This window comes from Danio rerio, chromosome 7 (assembly GCF_049306965.1).
Source record: "Danio rerio strain Tuebingen ecotype United States chromosome 7, GRCz12tu, whole genome shotgun sequence".
Classification (NCBI taxonomy): Eukaryota; Metazoa; Chordata; class Actinopteri; order Cypriniformes; family Danionidae; genus Danio; species Danio rerio.
Genome location: NC_133182.1, coordinates 1,226,316 through 1,243,827, shown reverse-complemented (window position 1 = coordinate 1,243,827; position 17,512 = coordinate 1,226,316). Strand labels below are relative to the sequence as shown.

Sequence of the window (17,512 nt, the reverse complement as noted above, 5' to 3'; positions counted from 1 at the left end):
TTGCACGTTTTAAAGTCATATTTTCTCAGTGTGCTCAGATCAACTTTATATGCAACATTATTTACTGATTTAGTTATTTATTTTTAGCATCTTTGAGTCATATTTCTCTTAAGATACTCTGATTGTCTTTATCTTCATATTTAATTTGCAAATTTTTGTCACTGGGGCGAAGCAGTGGCGCAGTAGGTAGTGCTGTTGCCTCACAGCAAGAAGGTTGCTGGTTCGAACCTCGGCTCAGTTGATGTTTCTGTGTGGAGTTTGCATGTTCTCCCTGCTTTCGTGTGGGTTTCCTCCGGGTGCTCTGGTTTCCCCCACAGTCCAAACACATGCGGTACAGGTGAATTGGGTAGGCTAAATTGTCCATAGTGTATGATTGTGTGTGTGAATGTGTGTGTTTCCCAGTGATGGGTTGCGGCTGGAAGGGCATCCGCTGCGTAAAAGCTTGCTGGATAAGTTGGTGGTTCATTCCGCTGTGGCGACCCCGGATTAATAAAGGGACTAAGCCGACAAGAAAATGAATGAATGAATGAATTTTTGTCACTCTTAAGTTTGTTTTAAACACGCTCAGATCATCTTTATTTTCACTAATAATTTACTTTTCCTTGAGGATTTTGATGTCATTTTACTCATAAAACACACTCCAGTAATCTTTCTTTATACCATAAATTTATAGTTTTTTATTTTTTATTTTTAAACACACTGGGACCATCTTTATTTTCAGATTTATTTATTATTTATTTATTTATTTATTTATTTCAAATAAAACATACTCTGTTATTACCATTATTTTATATTATTTTTTAAGCTTTATTTTCTTGTTAAACATAATCTGATCATCTTTATATTCAACATTCATTTACAGATTATTTTTGAGGATTTTGAAGTGATTTGTTTTTCATAAAGCATACTCTGAATATCTTAATATTGACCATTGATTGACGCATTTAAAGTCAGATATGTGTCATAAAGGCTCAGTTCATAATTACTATGTGATATACAGTTGCAGTCAGAATTATTAGCCCTGCTGTAGATTCATTTCCCCAATTTCTGTGTAACAGAGAGCAGATTTCTCTCAGCACATTTCCAATCATAATAGTGTTAATATTTCATCTCTAATCACTGATTTATTTTCTCTTTGTCATGATGACAGTAAATAATATTAGACTAGATATTCTTCAAGACACTTCTATACAGCTTAAAGTCACATGTGAAGGCTTCACTAGGGTAATTAGGGTAAAGTTAGGGTAATTAGGCAAGTCATTGTATAACAGTGGTTTGTTCTGGAGACAATCCAACACTAATATTGCTGAAGGAGCTAATAATATTGAGCTTAACATGACTTTAAAACTATTAAAAACTGCTTTTATTCTAGCCAAAATAAAACAAATAAGACTTTCTCCAGAAGAACAAATATTAGAGGAAATACTGTGAACAACTCCTGTTCATCATTTGGGGAATAATTAAAGAAGCAAAACCACTTCACAGGAGGGTGAATAATTCTGACTCCTGTATTTCCGTGTGACTGATGCGTCTGTGTGATTTCATGAACACACTGAATATTTAAATAGTTGCTTTAAGCTGTATATTCACCATTAATTCACTGCATTTTTGCACATTTTAAAGTGTTAGAGATGTCATGAAGACTCTGTGCATGATTGTTATGTGATCTATTTCTGCGTGACTAATGCGTGTGGTTAATTGCAGGTGTGTGAATCATAAACACACACTGACAGTAAGCATGGCGTGGGCATCTCCAGACGGATGTTCCTGTAAACGCTGTTAGTGTGTGTGTGTGTGTGTGTGTGCGCGCGTTTGCTAATTGTAGTGTTGTTTCTCCTGCTCCTTAGAACGAGCGTGAGAGTTTCCCGGCTCCTCCGGTGGCGTCTGGAGAGCGTCTGGTGTCTCTGTCGGGCTGTGCGGATGCCCAGAGCGCTGTAGAGCGGGTGGGCCATGTGCACTCGGCCCTGCGCGGCTGCCTGGAGCTGCTGGACTGCCTGATGCGCAGAGAGCTGGAGGAGATGGGCGAGGAGCTGCAGGGCGAGTATGAGAGTCTGCGCCGCACCGTGCAGGATCGACTCGCACACCTGCTGCACAGCACCGCCGCCCTGCTGGAGGACACTGCTGGAGACTGCCAGCCGGACCCTGACGTCCAGTGCTCTGAGGTACACCGCAAACAACAGACTCACTCAAGAGCTCTGCACACTGAATGCTGCACATGTTTTTTAGTCCAATGCAGGTTAACGCTTGTGTGTTGTTCAGATTGACTCCCTTTTGGTTGTGTTGGTGTTGTTTTTGCCCCATTGACTTCCATTATCATGCATTCCTGATTGGTGCTGGTTCTCCCTGTTGGGTTTAAGAGGTGAAATGTGTCACTCACTGTTGATCATCAGTGTGCAGCGTTAACCAAGTGGCAACCAAGCCCACTGTTAAAAACAGGGTTCCCACGGGTCCTTAAAATGTCTTAAATTAAAATCCGGGAAATTAAGGTCTTAAATTTTACCATAAAGTGGATGTTCGGTATTACATTTTCAGCCGGTGTGCTTAATGACGATAGGGAAGCACTGTGGTCCATCGTAAAACATCTAATAGTTGATCATTTTAGTAAGTGTGAAACAGGAGAGAAATTACAGTCTCCGTGATTTACTAGCTTATTACGGTAGGTTGGCTACAGACCTTTACGTTGGTCTGCACCTGCGTGCTGTCATTACACGGTTGCCGAGGTGAGGTTCAAAATGCAAAGATGGGAAAGTTTAAATTTAACGACGTGGCAATGTGTAAATTTTGCAAAAAGACCTTTTCGTCAGGGACCATGGGGCTCAAAGCCATCGAGTCGCACATGAAATGAGGAAAGCAGCACCAGCGGTACGTTGCAGCAGCTAGTCATAGCGGGTCCAGGTTAATCCTTGCAAGATCTTTGGGCCGAACCCGACGGACTTGATTACAGTAGATTTAATAATGTTCCTCCACAAAAACGCATGGCCTAATCCTGATGAGTGGAGAATTTCCAAATTGTAACTAAATATTAAAATGAAAACATAAAATCATAATGCAGACAGGCTAATGTTGGCATTAATCTTTTAATATTCCGCTTCACCGTCACCTTACTGTGAAGAGAAGTGGCAAAACAAATTCCACAGAGCCTTATTCTTAATTTCATTATTGCCAAATATCCGTCATCATTTGTCATTTATTTTAATTTCTTTGTTAAAGACTGTTTTTTTTTTTTTTGGTGTGTTGGGCAATTTAAAGGCTAAGTGTATGTACCTGGGCCTATTTCGAGTGCTGAGATGTTTAGATGTTACAGAGGACTTTTTCTTCCAATTTCCAAGTGGCCTATAGCCTATATTATGAATAAGTAATGTTAACGCATATAAACAATTTATTCATGAAAAAAAGGCAAAAGAGCTGTGTGCATGAGCAAATTTGGATAATGTCGGGCTATAAACGGGTTCTGGCTTTTTAAAAGCTGTCAATCAATATATACTTGTCGAGCTCGGGCCCTATTGGGCCTAACTTTTATGGCCCGATTTCAGCTCTTGTTCAGACCCCACCTCACAGTCAGCTATAACAGTTTCAATTCACGGCCAGACACTTAAAAGGCAGGTACTGTGGGTTATCCATACTGTGACGAGGCACAATTCATTTCAATCTAACAAGGACATTAAATTGAGTAGCCTATTCCAAAGAAATTATGAAATTTTGGGGTCTTAAATTATATTTGTTGAGGTCTTAAAAAGCATTAAATTTGAGTAAAAGTACAAGTGCTCTATCAAAAAGTGACTCGAGTAGAAGTAGAAGTGCTCTTTAAGCACCATACTGAAGTGGAAGTACTGAAGTGTTCAGCATATTTTGTACTTTAAGTATTGCAGTTTATTTAAATTTTTTTAGTTTATTTCAAAATTTGCTACTCAAGTGCTGATAGTAAAAGTTTAAGTATTGTGTAATGTAGTTATTAAAGAAAGCAGTCAAAAGACTGCATATTGTTTTATTTTAAATATCTTTTTTTGTGGCATGTGATTAAGCACAACGAAAAGAAACATGGCTTACCATACTGTTTGTCTCTCATGCTTGAACCACAGATCTGACATTTATAACAGCTTTAACACCTTTCAAAGTTGTGTGAAGAAGGTCTATAACTATAACTGAGCAGGGCTGTGAACCTACACTGGTCTCACGGTTTGGTTTGGTTACAATTATCATGCCATCGATTCAGTTCAACTCGATATCTCGGTGCGTTGACGATGCTTTCCATACAAAATTTGATTTTTTTTACAACACATTTCTTTTTTATTAAAATCTGAGTGAAGTTTTTTTTTTTTATAAATTTGAGAGGAGCACGCGCTTATGATTAATAGCACCTGGTCCACATTAGCTAACAATCAGATGACTCCTTAACCACTATAAATAACCAGAGAATCTTATTTCAGACATCTTCTTCTTGAAGAATCCCCCCTTCCACCCCTACTCCTCCCATTTCCTTGTCAGGGCAGCACGGAGGCTGAGTGGTTAGAACCACGGCTGCACAGCAAGAATGTCACCGGCTCGGACACTTCATGGCCAGGTCGGCATTTCTGTGCAGAGTTTGCATGTTCTCCTCGTGTTTGCGTGGGTTTTCACCGGGCTCTCCGGTTTCCTCCCACAGACCAAAATCATGTAACATAAGCAAATTGACAAATCTAAATTGACAGCATAGACACTTCATAGCATTAATCTACTTCCAACATTATCAAGCAGGGGAGTTCTCGAGACCTACCTGAACTCGGATTCCCCTCTCGCCCTGCAACGGGTGGGAGCCAGGGGCTCGAGGATCTCACGAGTTCAGGGCTCTCTCCCGGGACAGCATGCCAAACAAGCTCCATAATCAATCATCAGCTAAGGGTGAACTCTTGAAATATATTTATATATTATTTGTAATACAATTTAGTTCTTTAACACAGCTGTAAGATTTATGAACTGCACCCTTAATTTGACCTGCTCAAAGAAAACACTCTTTCTGAATGTATCAAACAGAACTCTAACACATGCACAGAAGACAGCATGAGCATTTATAGCACAAACTCATGTCGATATTATCCCACTTCCTTTTTGAGGGCTGACAGTCGAGGTCTTGCACTCCTATGATTGGTCATTGTCTTCATCTGCTCAACAGAAAGGGCTTTAGAAATGAAAGTGTTGTTCAGTGTTCAAGTGCTGTTCAATGGTGGAAAGAAAAGCCGCGGTTAGAGTCTATATGCACATAGTGGAGAAAACTCACACGTCAGACACGCTCGTGTCAGGATCCACAAGTATTGCTTGAACTGCCAAGAGGAGAGGAAAAGTTACCCACAAACGGGCCAGCGGGTCAGGGAGAGGGAAAGAGGTAAAGATGGAGTTTACAGCATTTCTCTGAAGTAGTGAAATAGCGGCTCGTGCTGTGCCGCCTTCATTGTCAAACTCTCAAGCAGTTGAACTGTGCATAATTATCTACTTTAAGTATTAAGAGTATCATTTACTCGCCCTCGACATTGCGCATAGGAGATAATGACGTCATTACGTAATAGTCAGTTATAATCTATTACTGAACCCATATCAATAATTTTGACACCCCTAGTAACGAATAACGATGCAGCACATAAAAAATCTATCAGAGTAAAAGTATTAAACTCATGGAAAATAAGTGCTGAAGGAAAAGTGGAAGAAGATGAAACAACACCACAGTAGAGTACAGATGCTGCCTTTAGTACTGAAGTACAGTAGTGAAGCAGTTCTACTTCCTTACTAGACATCTCTGTATATAGCTTATAATACCCTTCATTACAGCTGTGACTGGGGTGTTTTTTATTTTTATTTTTTATAACTCATTCGTTTGCTTTATATTAGGTAATAGTAATCTGCATAATTAAGGGTGGGGGCACTTGAGTGACAGCTAGGTCTCGCTTGTCGCTTCACCTCAGGTGATTCCGGCTGATCAGCTGCTGAACTCGGCATATACATCATATTTTTATTGTTTAATGTGGCTTTACACAGTCACTTGCCCTTTTGGAATTATTTCCTACAATTATCAGATGATATGGCGTGCTGTGTGCACTTAATTGTGCTCTCAAACCATTCACGTGGCCTCCATTTCCCCGCTGAGTGAAATTATATCCTTATACACCATCTCTATAAATGTATTAGTTTTATTTAAGATGATGTATAATGTTCTTTATTGCTGTAATGCACTCCAGAATCTGCCAGATTGATCAGCTGTAGGCTCTAGAACAGTCATCTGAAGCGTTGTCATACAGTGCTAAATTTCATCAATAGTCATTTACTAACGCAGACTATATCTGAAGAGTTTGGAGGTAATTCGCCTTTTCCTCCTGTAGAAAAACACTTTAAACACTTTATTGATCTAGTGTACAACCAAGCACATGTGGTCAGAACAGAAACGAGTCGCAGGTCATGACATATTCAGCATTTCTCCCAAAGAAAAGCCTGTCTAAGCAAAGTGCTAGCAGGCGTCTGTAGCTTACTCACGCTCGGCCTCTTTGCCCTTGTTTGGTCTCCCCTAGTCGGTGTGACGGCGAGCTAACAAAATGGCGACGGTTGGAACTGATGATCATCAGTAGAAATGGCACATTTCACATCTTAATCACAACAGGGAACACCAGCAACAATCACGAATGCATAATGATCTGCTGTCATGACTTTACAACCAATACATGTGAATAGAATAGAAGTTAATGGGGCAAAAAAAGCACCAACATACCCAAAGAGAGGTCAGTCTGAACAGTGTGTGTTGTTCTATTTTTGAACATTTTTCCCAAAATATGAGTAAAATAAGATTCGTCAGCAAAAATCATCATATATGCTGAAACACAGAGAAAGATGAGGCTAAATTAAGCCTCAAACTCAGCCCAGAGTGGATAAAGACGACCCAGCAACACATAAGGTATAGTTAATCCAACATGAAATTATTCACAAAACAGTTTAAAATAGAGTCTTGCATTAGTGAAGATGATTTTGTTGTCTTCCTGCTTAACAAAAGAAATCTTTTTTTCAGTCAAAAGACTTTTTACTGTGGTTTTTGTTGTTCGTTTGAGAGCAAATATAAGTTGTAAAAGGCTGAGTGATGGTATAGTGCATTTCAACACGCCACCCTGCAGTAGGAGGGATTATGAATGTGTCGCCGCTCGAGTGGACTTTTATACACCACAACAATGGCGGCTGTGGGAGAAGGACAGTTCCATATATAAAACAACCGGCCTACTCCAAGAGAAGCGCCACCGTGGCACACTACAGTGCTGTATGTTTACCACGGACAGACACTGAATGAAGAATGTTTAGACTTTATCAGATGTGTCATGATGTGGTCATGCTTATCGTTCGGTGTGTGACGCTGAGTCTTCAGAATAGTACAGGTGCAGATACATCTGTTACTCTGCTCCACTCTTCAGTGTATTCATGCTGTTATCTCAAATGTTATTTCAATGTTCTACTATGCACACCACATTCACATAGTGAAGCCTTTACATGTCACTTTAAGCTGTATAGAAGTGTCTTAAAAATATCTGGTCAAATATTATTTACTGTCATCATGACAAAAATAAATCAGTGATTAGAGATGAGTTATTAACACTATTATGATTAGACATAGACTGTGTTGGAGAAATCTGCTCTCCGTTACACAGAAATTGGGGGAAAAAAATAAACAAGGGGGCGAATAAATCAAGGGGGTTAATAATTCTGACTTCAACTGAAAAAAATGCAATCAATCAAAACATGAATAACATGAGAAAACACGCTTGACAAACAGTGGAATATATTGCCTTTTTCAGTGGAGCAGTCATTTCATTTCATTTTAAATATTTTAATTAGTAAATTTAACATGTCTGTTCAAGAATGAGTGTATTTCTCCAGTTCAGCAGCTCTAACATTCTCCCCCCTAACACACACACACACACACACACACACACACACACACACACACACACTGTATTCTTGGTTTTTCTTAATACAGGGTGTCTGTGGGGTCTTAAAGTATTAGAGGTTGACAGATCGATTGAGAAAATGAAGGCCTTTAAAAGGTATTAAAAAGTGGTTATCAAGTTTTACGAGGTCTTAAATTGTTCAACTATTATCTAAGGTGTTTGCCTCCAAAAATTAATGTAATTATTTTCCTCCTAATATTAACAACAGCGTGCTCGATCCACGCAATTGATAAGTTCGGGCTGGGGCACGTCTGGCCAAGCTCCTCTTCCTGGTGATGACACATATTTAGCCACAAACAGGGGAAGGTGATGTGACGCTCTCTTCATGTAGCAAAACCACAGAGTAAAACCGATGACAAATGGGGCAAATGTAAGTTTGCGTACTCCTGATGAGTTTAAACAGTGGCTAAAACCTAAAAACATGCATGTAACTTTTTCTTTCAAGCTTTGTTTCCTCCGAGCTTTATTATTTAATTTATTTAACTACAACTGATCATTAAACAACCGTTTATTAAGTTAAAGGTTTGATACTGCTTGCAACTTGAAGTAGCGATGAGGTCTTTAAACATTTCCTGCATATACTGTAATAAACGATCATTGTTGTCATGTAATAATAGCCGCAGCTTTATAACGAACCGTTCTTGATTTCCTGATCCTGCAGCGCTGAAGAGAGAATGTTTAAAGCGCTTTCTGTGCTGGATGTGTGCATTTCAGTTGTGTGTCGTTTGCATGATCCTGCTGTTAGTTTTGTCCTCCTGCATCACGTGCTGCACCCTCAATCCCTGTTCCCGTAACAGAGGATTTATAACGCCACTGCTGAGCTGTTTAACAGGAAAACGGTTTACAGACGACTCGATTAGACACATCAATGATGTTTAACACACACTTCATTCAATACATGCATGGATATAGAAATGCAGATTATACAAGTTCTGTCTGTCTTTGATTGTAAAACTAGGCCTTAATACACATGAATAAAATCTTATGAAGAAGACTTTTATAAACAAGGAATGAGTATATTGTGAAATAATTGAATGCATAATTAAACACTGAGATCAATACACGTGACACTGATGTTAACACACATTAGGTGTGAAATGCATTCATTTAAACATGAACGTCCCTTTCTGAACATCTGAAAACTATAAATGGCACAATGATTTTAATTTTAAGGTGCATTTAAGACTTTTCTTAGCGTCACATCTAAAAATGTAAACCTCTATTTCTTTCAGACCTTATTCAGGATTATTGTGCATTTAATCATTAGAATTTATTATGCATTTATTTGTATACACTGAAGAAAAAAATAACATTGGATCTACTTAAATGATTTCAACTTTTTTACACCCCTTGAATCGCATTTACACAAATGTTTTCAGCATAATTTATTACTTAAACTATATTAAAGTGAAAATCTTTATAATCAAAGGAATCAATTTGTGTTCTTTAAACAAAGTGAATATGTCAACTTAAAGGTGCAGTAGGTGACCGTATTCAGAAACATTTGATGTTGCGCTGAATGAAAACCTCTTCACGTTTTAATAGTAATGATTAAATTAAATTATCTGAATGTATTCATTCATTTCATAAATTTAGCATTGGCTTAGTCCTTTTATTAATCAGGGGTCGCCACAGTGGAATGAACTGCCAACTTATCCAGCATATGTTTTACACAGTGGATGCCCTTCCAGCTGCAACCCAGTACTGGGAAACATCCATACACCCACATTCACACTACGGACAATTTAGCCTACCCAATTCCCCTATAGCGCATGTGTTTGGACTGTGGGGGAAACCAGAGCACCCGGAGGAAACCCACACCAACACGGGGAGAACATGCAAACTCCACACAGAAACACCAACTGACCCAGCTGAGGCTTGAACCTGTGACCTTCTTGCTGTGAGGTAATTGTGCTACCCACTGCGCCACCATGCCACCCACCGCACAGCATTATTATGTTTATTTATTCAGCATCAGATGATGCACGCACTGTTAAAGTGCAGGAGTCCACACAACACCCTCATGTTGTCCCAACACAAATTAAGTTTGCTCAATTTTTTTTTTTGAGTGGATTGAACATGGCACAATTAAGTTGTCCCAAAGAACACCTATGAAGAGTTTCAACTCCAATAAGTTGAGTAGTTTGAGCCAGCAGCAGAAGTCATTTGAGTGTAAAACTGAATGAACCTGAGCAGACAGTGTGCAGAATGAGTTTTAGTCTGCGCCTCTGTGTGTGGAGTTCGTGAATGCAGACGGCTGTGCGCACTCACACACACGTGCTGCAGGTCAGTCGGCGGTGGTGTGTCCACTTTTAGCTGCAGACGGATCTCCTACATGCGGATGTGCAGCAGACCAGTGTTTCTGACGTGATGAGAAATGTCCTCTATTTCTGTGCGCTAACTACCCACAGACAGGTGTGTGAGTCTGTGTGTGTTTCATTTGTATAGACTGATGATGGCTTTAAATACACACACTAACATCTGACCTGTTGATCATCATGAATCATCACATAATGATGTAATGTAGGAGATTACATGGAATACTGGATATTATTAGATTAATAGAGCTGTGCTACAATTAAAGCTGCCGTCGGTGATTGCCTTCAGAAGCATTTTTAGTTGTGCTGGTTGAAAGTCTCTTTACAGTCCAATAGTGCTGATTACAGTAAATGATCTAAATGTGTTTATCTGTGTTTTTATATTCTGGGTAAGGCATAAAACTAAAAATGTTCATCCAATTAAATGGAGTCAGACCGACATCTCCCATAATTCCCATAAGTCGCTCAGACTGTCTGTCAGCAAGTGTAGATTCGGATTTCTGCGCATCTGTTCACGCAGATCCGCCATTCGCGTGTGCCCGTCTGCATAAGTGCTGCACGGTCACTAGACAGAGCGGGGGAAATCAAATGCTGAATTGAAACTGATGAAAACCTGAATCAATACTGGAGTAACTGTAGCACGCTGGAGGAAACACGACACCACGGCTGAAGTATTACTGTTAGACAGGTCAGGTTCTGCTTTAAACTCTTATAGTCAGGCTAAGCTGATGTTAGATTGTGTTGTTATGAATGACTTGTATGCACAGACGTGTTGTTCAGCCACTGAAATCTCCCGGTGAAAGATTGATGTGATTATTTTCAGTTTCATAAGGTCCTTTGACAGCATCTATAATGTAGATTTATATTTAGTTTAACAACAGAACACCAGTAAATAGCGCTATTCCGCCTAGCCTGCTTTATTAAGCTGAAGTTGCTTTTATATTCACATTAGGTCATTTTTGAACAATGATAGCCTTCCTACACTGTTTACTGCTACTCTGAATATTCGCTCTGAAATAGCATGTAAGTGTGGCTCAGTAATAAATGTAATTCCTGGCACTAACTAACTGGCGAATGACATGAACTAGTGGGTTGTCTGTCGCTGTTGTGACGCGGTGCTCGCGCTCTCGCTCTCGATATCAGGGGGTGTGGCTTTGAATCACAGTCCCTCCCTGCCGTCCAAAGATAATATGCTAAACAGTTAGCATTTTGGCAGATCACCCACTGCACCTTTAATCACAAATGCATGAAAATTTGTGTTTGCAGTGTGTGTGTGTGTGTGTGTGTGTGTGTGTGTGTGTGTGTGGGTATGTGTGTGTGTACTACGTATGTGTGTGTGTATATTATTACTAATAATATCAAGGTTGTAAATTACAGCACAAATGACATGTGAAGCTCTAACTGAAGGTGGATGTTTGCTTGGTTTATACTAAAATAACTTGATGATGATGATGACACAACCTCATATCAGAAATTTAAAAGTATAGAAATGGAAATTGAAGTAATTGGTGATTTCTAAATTTACTTTAACTTGTATTTCAATAATGACAATACAACAAACATAATTTAATGTGTTCCTCCTGATTTTATTTATTATTATTTTTAATAAACACGTATTCTAATTTTCTTGCAACACACTCCAGAAACAGAGCCAGGATCAGTTTAGGGCAGTGATCAGGTGATCTGCTGAATGATGATGTGATGTGTACAGGTGATGGTGATGATGATCTGCTCATCAGGAAAGCTCTAGTCCTTCAGGAGGAGAGATGAGTTGAGGATCACCAGTTTGAGCACAAATATGAGAGGAGATGAGTGAAATGCTGAAACACAATGATCCTCAGAGAAAGAGAGGAAGACATGTGGATATTTCACCTTCAACAGTGCAGAACAGCATTAAAGACTGAAGGAATCTGGAGGAGTTTCAGTGCGTAAAGGACAAGAGCGCAAGCCTAAGCTGAACAAGCGTGACCTCCGACCCCTCAGGGGGCGCTGCATCAAGAGTCCTCATTCATCTATAAGCAGATCAGCACATGGGCTCAGCACCACTGCGGTAAACCTTTGACAAGCAGCACAATACAGAGTTACATCCACAAACGCCAGCCAACACTGCACTGTGCCAAGAGGAAGCCCTATGTTAACAGTGTCCAGAAGCGCCGTCCGTTTTTCTGGGCTTGGAAGCGTCTGGGATGGAGCATCACACGGTGGAGACGTGTCCTGTGCTCAGATGAAGCAGTGTTTCCGGGAGAAATGGACGCCGTGTGCTCCAGACCAAAGCAGAAGAGGATCATCCAGACAGACACCAGCAACAAGTCCAGAAGCCCGGCTCTGTCATGGTCTGGGGTTGTGTCAGTGCTCTTGGCGAAGGTGACCTGCTCTTCTGTGATGCTCCATTAATGCTGAACAGCACAGAGAGACTCTGGAGCTCAATATGCTGCCTTCTTCTCCAGGGACGCTCATGCAGAGTCCAACAAGACAATACAGAACCACATTCAGCTCACATTACAGAGTCCTGCTGCCTGCGGCGCATTTTGAAGTGCAAAATACAACTATGACGACTGCATACTGTTGGCCATCTTAAGACTTGTTTGGAGGCAGAATGGGACAGAATGACACCTGAAACTCTTCAGCACTTGCTGTCTTCAGTCCCTAAACGTCTTTAAGTGTTGTGAAAAGGAACGGCAACATTACACACTGGGAAATGCTTTACTGATTCAACTGCTTGTAAAATGTGTTGCTAAAACCAAAACTGGAAAACCTGTTTATTTAATAAAGGTGCTGATGAGGAACAGGGAATACATTAAATGTTTGACTTGTACTTCATTGCAGACAACACTTCTTGGCGATAGTTCTGAAGGATCAGTGCTGTCACAGTTGGCATGAGCTGGGCTCTAATTGTGTGTGTCTGTGTGTGTTTCTGTGTTCCTCAGGGTCAGGATGAAGTGGAAGGCTCTGGTAGTTTTGCTGCTAAACTCTGGACGTATCGGGTTCTGCTGGAGCTCATCCACTGGACTGAGTCTGCGTGCCTGACGCTTCACACACTGCACACCGAGACACAACAACAACAGCAGCAGATCCTGTAGAGCAGGGGTCATCAATCTCAGTCCTGGAGGGCCGGTGTCCCTGCAGGGTTTAGCTCCAACTTGCCTCAACGCACCTGCCTGGGTGTTTCAAGTATACCTAGTAAGAGCTTGATTAGCTTGCTCAGGTGTGTTTGATTAGGGTTGGAGCTAAAATCTGCAGGACACCGGCCCTCCAGGAACAAGTTTGGTGACCCCTGCTGTAGACACACACACACACACACACGTACACCAAGACACATCAGCAGCAGGTCCTGTAAAGAAGTAAAGGGCACACTGCAAACTGAGATGCAGCAGATTCTGTAGAAACAAACACACACACACACACACAGAGAAACTGCACACTGAGACACAGCAGCAGATCCTGTAGAGACACACACACACCGCAAACTGAGACACAGTAGAAGCAGATCATCCTGTAGAGACAGACACGCACACACACACCCACCGACACACTACAGCAGCTCCTGTAGAGTCAAACAAACACACTCTCTCACAAGCACGCACACAAAAACTGTCTATCACTTACACACACAGATGCACTCTCTCTCTCTTTCTCTCTCTCTCTCACACACACACACACACACACACACACACCTGTCAGCGCTGCAGACACTGAGCTCATCTGAGGCTCCAGTTCAGGTTAAAGCAGATTTTCAGCTCAGACTAGATTAAAAATTGTGTTTTAAGCATCTGAGTACAAAACACATCAGCGAAACACTAAACATGCCTTAAATACACACGAGACCTTTTCAAGCTGAAGGTTTTGAATTGATGATGTTAAAGACGAGCTGTTTCTGAGTCACATTACATTAACTCTAGTGATTATGTTAATAATAATAGATGAATAATGAATATAATGCACCCATTGGCAGTGTGTGTATATATATTTATATATATAATCTCTGCAGGTGCCTACTTTCATATTTAATTAAACATTGATTACATTTAAAAATATGATACTAAATTTACATATTAATATGAACAATTCTATTTTAAGATGAATAAGAAGTGCTTGCTGACAATTATCTAAACCCTATGTTGGTTTGGAGGACTGTGGCATGAGTACATAAACTTACATTAATGCTAAACTCAACAGAAAGAGCAAATAAAAGGCTCAAACAACATTTAATTAAAGGGATATTCTCTGAAAACAAAGCTTATACTCCAAAATAATTTAGCTTCTCAGGTATTCTCCGAAATATATCGCCCCATTTCCCCTTTAAAACAAAGCAAACTACACCCTGTTTAGTCCGTGTGTTGGTGTTTTCAGACTGAGCGGAGAGTCTGTGGTCTTGATGTTGTGTGAAAACTATATGTCAGATCTATAATCATGACCATAACTCTCCAGATCTAATCTAATAGCGCTTGACTGGGCTAAAACACTTAGGGCTGTCATGTGAAATTCACCACGTCTCTGATTCACACGCGTTAATGTGAGGAGACAAACACACACCAGCACAGATTCTGTCATCGTTCACTCAATACAAACACTGAATATATGTGATCGAGGATTGAAGAAGGAGATCAGTGTGAGCTCTTCTAATAGAGCAGGAGAATGACCACCAGTAAATGATGACAGAAGTCTTGCTGAAAAGACTGAGTCTGCAGAGAGAGCCCACTGATGGACTCGGTACTCATTATAAACTAATGAAGTTGTTTTGAGGCCTGTACCATGAAGCTGGATTAGCTGGCTAGCCAATTGGAGATTAGTTTGCATCAGTATTGGGTTTTGGGGACCATGAATGCAGGCTTTAATCAATTTGTTGCCATGGTAAATTGGGTGCTGTTTACATACTGCCTAGAGTTTTTTAGTATTATTATTAATTATGAATAATTAATATGCAATTTGTGAACAGCCCCTTACACTGCAGAGCTAATCGGAACAAGCTATGTTCAGACTATGTTTAGGTTGTGTTCTGGTAAGGTTCAGGATATGTTCTGGTTAGGTTCAGGATATGTTCTGTCTATGTTCTGGTTAGGTTCAGGATATGTTTAGGCTATGTTCTGGTTATGTTCTGTCTATTTTCAGGCTAGGCTCTGGTTAGGTTCTGGCTATATTCAGGCTATGTTCTGGTTAGGTTCAGGATATGCTCTGGCTATTTTCAAGTTAAGTTGTGAATATATTTTGGATTAAAGATCAGAATCAACTGTAAGCAAAATGACCTTAAAGACACTGCCCCAGTTTCTCTTGCTCCAAATCAAAGATCACTATGTAGTGAAAGACTTTTAAAGATGCAGTTTTTGATAATTTATTTAATAATTTTTTAATGACTTATTAGGATTAAGTAGTTTTAGTGTATTTTTTGTTTAAATAATTTAAACATAAAAGTTGCCATAATTTAAAACATTTTATATTTTAATTAGGAACCAAAGCTTTACAAAAACTATAGATGAGCTTGTATATTTTGAGTCTGTTTATACTCATTAACTTTACAAATTAACTTTTGCTAAAGGATCACTCATTTTAATTCTGCTCTATAAATGTTGTTAAATTCTTCATATGATTATTTAATATTTTAATCAGCACTAATGAATTGTGTTGACTCAAGTGTACTGTGGGAAGTCAATCACACTATCTTTGTTTGGAGGCCTGGGGTTGGCTGTTCGCTTCTGATATCCTTCCATAATTTGTATGCACACATGAGCTCAAGATCAAAGCCTGAGTTAACAGAAAAAGTTGATATGTTTTTGTCTGGTTATGTTAAAGATATGTTCTGGATATGTTTGTATATATTGAAGATATGTTCTGAATATGTTTTGTTTATATTTAGGATATGTTCTGGTTATATTCGAGCTATGCTCTGGATATGTTCTGTTTATATGTTTAAGATATGCTCTGGATATGTTCTGTTTAAAATCAAGATATGTTCAGGTCATGTTCTCATATAATCAAGATATGTTCTGGATATATTTTATTTATATTCAGGGTGTGTTCTGGTTATGTTTAAGATATGTTCAGGTTATGTTCTGGTTATATTCAAGATATGTTCTGGTTATGTTCAAGATATGTTCCGGTTATATTCAAGATATGCTTTGGATACGTTCTGTTTATATTCAAGATATGTTCAGGTTATGTTTTGGTTATATTCAAGATATGTTCTGGATATGTTTTGTTTATATTTAGGATATGTTCTGGTTGTATTCAAGATATGTTCCGGTTGTATGCAAGATATGATCTGGTTATGTTTTGTTTATATTCAAGATAAGTTCTGGTTGAATTCAAAATATGTTCTGGATATATTCAAGATATGTTCAGGTTATGTTCTGGTTATATTAAAGATTGGTTCAGGTTTTATTCTGATTTAATAACTGGATTTACAACACAAAGTAGTCAGGCACAGGTTTGTTTTTGTCAACTCCAAACTAATACTGAGTTTAAATCATAGTGAACAGAAAAAAAGGTTGTTTTCTTGTTGTTGTTTGGTTATGTTCAGGTTATAATGACCAGATTTACCATTAATAATGGCATTTACATGATGCCAACAAAGCCTGACTGCACTGCTTTGGTTTTGTCAACTCCAAACTAATCCTGAGTTTGTTAAGCCAGCTTCGTGGTACATGCCACAGGTTTGAGGTATATGTAGAATATAGAGTAGAGAGTTAGTTAAACTCAGCTTGAGCCACATTCATCATCTGTGATTAGTAAAGCATGTGTTTAGATGATCATTGAGCCGCACAGAGCTTTAATACCCACAGATTAATACATTAATAATCACTTCTGACTGTACTAACTGTGTTCATGTAGCTTTACTGACCGCCTCTTAGACTGTGAATTACTGAACGCATATTTATGTGAACTAAATCAAAGGCATTACTGAAGATAACAGTATTATTTTTTACTCGCTTACAACCAAAAATCTGAACGATTAATATATTAATTGCTGTATTTATTGATTTTGACTGAGATGTAATGTAAATGTAACACTTCTTTGCCGGTACTGACCTTCTGAATGCTGTGAATCTATTCAGAGTTTTTGCACTGTTTTCTGTTCTGAAAGCATCTTGATATGCAGTTATTATCTGTGAGACGCACACTAACATACATTTAACGGATTTCTGTTACGTTCTCTATTTGGTTATATTATTGATGACCGTATATGTATGTGTATGTCTGTATTAATCAATAAATTATGGGACGAAACTTCAAGTGTGGCTGGTGTAA

The 17,512-nt window shown here is 39.2% G+C and overlaps 2 protein-coding genes across 2 annotated transcripts in view; both read left to right on the top strand.

Annotated features, from left to right (window-relative positions):
- The window catches only part of alpk1 (alpha-kinase 1), an 859,942-nt gene that overhangs the window by 246,955 nt on the left and 595,475 nt on the right, over positions 1 to 17,512 (top strand). The window lies entirely within an intron of this gene.
- The window catches only part of si:cabz01076231.1, a 758,238-nt gene that overhangs the window by 617,137 nt on the left and 123,589 nt on the right, over positions 1 to 17,512 (top strand). The window lies entirely within an intron of this gene.